The 5191-nt window shown below is 41.5% G+C and overlaps 1 pseudogene; it reads left to right on the top strand.

Annotated features, from left to right (window-relative positions):
* Positions 1-350: 350 nt before the first annotated feature.
* LOC101316284 (dematin-like) lies at positions 351-4803 on the top strand (annotated as a pseudogene).
* The last annotated feature ends 388 nt before the right edge of the window (positions 4804-5191 follow it).

Raw genomic sequence — 5191 nt, 5'->3', positions numbered from 1 at the left:
AACTCAGAAAATTATATTAATATCATATATTGTGTTAAATTTATTTATAAATACAAGTGTCCATCTATTTGGGACTAAACTGCCTATATAATACTGTTAATGTTATATAATCAAATTTACCATTCATTGTTCTTACTATGTGGCACCTAGTTTACAAAACCCCACAGACAGCCTATTTTATGGGAATTTACATTCAATTCAAAAACAGTTGCTTTAAACTTATCTAGTCGTGGCTGGTATTATAGTCCTTTAAAAGTAATTTCCACAAATTTTAATCTCTCTCAAACTGCTGAGGATAACCTGGCTTATTTTATATGGTACACAAATAAACATTTTGTGCATTTATGTTAATGGCAGCTGGAAATACAGAGCTAGCACACAAGCTAACACACAAATCAATGGACAATCACATGCTGGGCACAAGGACTTGGCTGCAATCCCCCAGGACAAGGCCATCTTGGACATGGGGTGGCCTAACCTCACAATCTACAAGCCCCACTTTACCTTCCCTCATGGAACACGTGGAGCTGCCCAGAAGCCAGGAGCTCACTGTCACTCAAATCTACACCCCCTACCATCTCCATCACCCTGGAGGTGTGGGCAGAGAGCTGGTTTCCTGACAACTCTCAGATTTTAGCCCCAAGAACCAGCCTCTACCATTTCCATCATCCCAAGACCACCTGCCCAGATTCCAACATCTACAAGAAGTTACTCATCTACAAACAGAGAGAGTTCATGGGAGGCAGCCCTCAGAGCAAGGCTTTCATTGAGGAACTCATCACTGAGTCACCCAAGTTCCCTGTATCCCAGCCTCCTGACTCCAATCAGATGGCCAAGATCGAAACTGACTACTGGTCTGCCTCCCATGACTCTTCATTGTGGAGACAGAATGGAGGAAGCAGAAGGCATCTCAGGGACCTCCCTAGTGGTGCAGTGGTTAAGAATCCACCTGCCAATGCAGGGGACATGGGTTCGATCCCACATGCCATGGAGCAACTAAGCCTGTGTGCCATAACTACTGAGACTGCACTCTAGAGCCTGCAAGCCACAACTACTGAGACCATGTGCCACAACTACTGAAGCCCACATGCCTAGAGCCTGTGCTCCACAAGAGAAGTCACCGCAAGGAGAAGCACGCACACCGCAACGAAGAGTAGCGCCCGCTCATCCCAACTAGAGAAAGCCTGTGCAGCAACAAAGACCCAATGCAGCCAAAAATAAATAAATAAATGATTTTTAAAAAATTAATAAATAAATAAAGTGTTTTGTTTTGTTTTAAAAAGGCATCTCACAGGGAGGCAGACGAAGAGAAGGAAGGGGAGGGCGATGGTGACTCCAGAGAAGAAATGGCACTCAAGGAGGCGTCAGAGAGAGAAACTCAGTAAGGTGATGTCCAAGTTGGGAAAGATGGTCTTGAAAGAAGAGATGGAAAAGTCATTGCCTATCCAGAGAGAACCAGTCCCTACTGGACTGGACACCCTTTCATACTTCCTTACACCATGGAAAGTCTAATTGTTCTCTCTCTGCCTATGGCAGGACAACCCTGAGCTTACTATACTTCTCAGACTTCAGCCCATGGGGAGTGAGAATGGAAGCTCACACCTTGCTGATCTGTCCCTATGAAATGCTGGTGGCGACCAGTAAGGGGCAAACGAAGTTGCCTCCAGGCTTGACAGGCATTTGTCAGCCAAGGACTTCTCAAGGGTATTTTCCATGTCTTCTGTAGCCCTGGGGTGTGGGACATGGACTTCCTTCCCCACAATGAGGGAGCAGTCCTTTCTCTCATCCCTGGTCCTCACTGGATGGGGCAAACCCAGCCTGGACTCAAGCACACACAGCGTAAATGTTTGTGACCTCTCCCTGCCTCCATCCCCACATGAAGGTTCCCAGAAGAAATTAAGGAAAAATAAATATGGCACTTAAGAGGTCAGACCTGTCAGCTGTCTTGACCAAAGGGTGGGTAGAACCCCCAGCCCTGGAAGGAGGAGGGTGAGAGTGGGAAGCAGCCAGGCAGGCAGGGAAAGCTCCAGGATCCCGTGTGTATCCAAGCACTCCTCCTCACTTCACCTTTTACAGCTCCCCCATCACCCTGACCTCCAGCCTCTTTGACTCTAGCAAAAGCAGGCTCCAGCTCAGCGAGATCTCAAACAGGGAGGCCGCCCTGCCCTCTATCTAGTTCACCTTGTCCTCTACTTGCGACCCCCAAGCTTCAAAGACTCTTGCTCCAAACCTGTGGCTTCCCCTAAAACCTTGGCTTAGAGTGGAGATGTCACCAGAACAAAATCCTTGACCACCATCAGCCTCCAGGCAAAGTCAGCTAGAACTCTACCTTCTAGTACCAACCCAAATCCTGGGCAGAACCCAGGCCTTCAAACTCCCTTGGATGCGATCAAGAGGCCAGGCTACAGGAGCATTTCTGAATGTCCTGGCTACCAGGTCCTGCTCCTACCCATACCTAAAGAATGTAATTTCTTGGAGCACCACCCCCCCCACACTGCATTTCTCACCTAACTCTCTGTCCTACCTTAATCATACTCCCAGCTTTTCCTCTTTACAAATACATATTTATATATAATTTTTATATATAGATGTAAATAGGTATAGATATATCTGTCTATCTCTGGGTCTGGGTTTTATTGCCCAGAGCCTGGGCACGATGCATGCGATAATGCTGGGGAGGGGGGGACTCTGCTTGGAATTAAAGGTTCCATTGGGTCCCCCCCCAAAAAAAGATACATGTATATAAATTTCATTACGTGAACATTCTATTATTGCCAATATTTAAGTGAAAGTAAAATAAGACCCATTGAGAAAGGGTGGAGTTGAAATGTGTGTGTGCGTAAAGAGAGAGAGACAGAGACAGAGATAGGGAATCCAAGTATAAGTGATACGCAGAAAAGGCAAAAATATGAAGGTAGCTTTTTTCCTGCCTTCAGACTTTAACTGAAACATCAACTCATCCTAAGTCTTGAGCCTGCTGGCCTTTGGACTGGAACTATATATTCTCAGCTCTCCTGGGTCTCCAGCTGGCCGAATCACCCTGCAGATCTTGGAACTCGCTAGCCTCCATAATCATGAGCCTGTTCCTCAATTCTTTATAATAAACATCTTTCTAGAAAGAAAGATAAGCAAAAATGTCGGAAACAGATGTTGTATTGTGCCATTATGCGTGAATGTGCACGTAAGGGTGCACACACACATACACACGCACACACACACACACATTCTGTTTCTCTACAGTACCCCAACTGAGACACTGTTATATAAGAGGACTGAGGACAATATCTCCATTCTAACATGAGGACCAAGAGAGCAGTTCATGCTTCATATGTTATCTGGTGATGGAAACAACATAAAAAGAATAGTTATCTCCCAGCATAACGATGCATTTGATAACACCTGCACATTTTTATAAAATGCTTACCTGAAAAAAAATTATTGTTAAGGTTAGCCAAAAGTTAAGTGAGTCTCATTAATAATTGTATTTTTAATTTGCTCCTCACCAAATGATTTATTTTCATGTGCTTCTAATCGTGAGAGTGCACTTTAATATAGCTATAGAGTGTAGCCCTGAAGAGATGGCCCATTTACCATTGTGCAGTAATATAAAAGCAACGGCAGCTAGTCATACAGGTGTTTTCAATTTCCATCATACATGGTATACAGCCCTTGGTTCAGTGGATAATCCAACTGTAAACAGTGACTCATTGTTAACAACTCTGGGAAATAGGATTAACAATTTCTAATTTCAAAGTAAACCTATTTCATTTTTGTCCTGCAAATAAAAACAATGTGTTCAGAGATTTAGCTTTTCAGATTTCAGAGCTTCCCAGAAACAAAAATGTTGGAAACAAATTTTTTATTGTACCAATGCCATTACTGGAAACCATTGAGTATATGTTCTTAATAGCTTTTTAACAGTTCGGTACCAAAATAATGATGATGATGATGATGACGATGACGACGATGACTACGACGATGATGATAGTAATAATAAAAATAAATTGAAGTTCAATCAGATGAAACAAAATTTTTTTGAATTGAAAAAAATTTAGTTGAATCTCTGAAAACTAAAACTCTTGTAAGTATCTACTACTCAATGTAATCAGGAGAAAAATAAAAAGCTTACTTAATATTAGAAAACTTAGTTTCCAAAACGAAAGTTTTAGGTGAAATTTTAGAAATCCGGTGTGCCTTAGAACACAGTTAAATTGAATCAATAATCTTGTAATTTTTGTGACTTGTTTATTATACCATTCTAAAACCTATTTTCCTCTACCTTATCTGTGAACTCCTTTAGTAGAATATTGCCTCAATTGAAATCTATACCTCTACACTGAGTTATAGACTCTTCTCAACTCCCCATTCCAAAGAATAGAGGATGGTGGCTTTATTCTGCTTTTACAATACAGAAGTGTCACTGTGTAAGGCCATAGGGTCTCTGTCAATAACACTCATGCCTGGCTTTTAAAAAATGTTCATGCTTGAACCCTACACTCAGGGATTTCTCTAACTGGTTTGAAACTGCTAATCTGTGTTTTTTAAGCTCTCCAGATATTTACATATTATACAGCTATAGTGGGAAACACTAGCCTGGATTAACTAAGGAAGGGCTACTTCAAAAGGAAGCGTGAGGCTTTGTAACTGGGAATTAGACCCACAATATTTATTGTCCGAGTTTGTAGCAAGAAAATTGTACTGAATCCAAAGGGCGAATATGATCAATCAAGAGACAGAATAAAGTTAGTGGACAGGAAAGTCAATATTGCAGACTGGAGGTTTTTTGTGGAACAGTTTTTATGACTTGTGATCATTAGCAGAAAGTAGGTTCAGGAGATAACTTGAATAACCCATTCCAAGCTGAAAAAACTAAGAGTAAATATCTTCCTAGCTCCTTCTGTGTGAAACTTGACTACCTGTCTAGCCAAAGAAATTATAGTATCCTAACAGTGCAAGTTACATTTTTTCCATTGAAGTCATTAATCATTGACCAACTTGTTCATATCATTCTGAGATGGGTAAATAACTCTCTAATGTGAGATTAGAGAAGGTCTGTGTCATTTATAAGTTTATGGTAGAAAGAAGTTAAAAATCAGAGCTCCACGTTCATGACTGACCAATTCTACTCACCTTTAAAATCCCACTCACCTTACAAATTTGTAAAGTATTTTTACATATCTACTCTCGGTGG

The sequence above is a fragment of the Tursiops truncatus genome, chromosome 3 (genome assembly GCF_011762595.2).
Source record: "Tursiops truncatus isolate mTurTru1 chromosome 3, mTurTru1.mat.Y, whole genome shotgun sequence".
Lineage (NCBI taxonomy): Eukaryota > Metazoa > Chordata > Mammalia > Artiodactyla > Delphinidae > Tursiops > Tursiops truncatus.
Note: the sequence above shows the minus strand (reverse complement) of the source record. Positions and strands in the feature narration are given on the sequence as shown.